Here is a 474-nt window from a genome sequence, read left to right on the forward strand (position 1 = left end):
CTCACAGGTCTGAGGTGCACGTGCGCATGTGTGTGTGTGTGTCTGTATGCATATGTGCACATAGGTGTGTTTGTATGGTACAATGTGATATGTGTACCGCACTATGGCCAGGCATGTGGACCAGAACCTCTCTCAAGCAGGCTGATGGTAAGACCCGATCTATACACACGTGTCTACTGCTTCAACAGACGGAAGGGCACCTTTACTGGGTGGCTTCCAGCAGCAGAGGCCGAAGTTCCTGAAACCAGCCAGAGACTCCTCAGGGTGCCTACAAACTGGCTCATTACCTTCAGGTACTTAGATCCATAGGCTCCTGCCTTTGAAGCTTCCTCCTCCTCATTCCCCTCTGGGCCAGAGTCCCTGTCAACTAACTGCTCACGGGCCCCCAGGCCAGTCGGCTCCCAGGCCTGGCTTTCCCATTCCACCCACCGCTCTCCACCCACACAGCTGAGGTCACCCTGGCCCAGCCTCTTC

The sequence above is a fragment of the Manis javanica genome, chromosome 11 (genome assembly GCF_040802235.1).
Source record: "Manis javanica isolate MJ-LG chromosome 11, MJ_LKY, whole genome shotgun sequence".
NCBI lineage: Eukaryota > Metazoa > Chordata > Mammalia > Pholidota > Manidae > Manis > Manis javanica.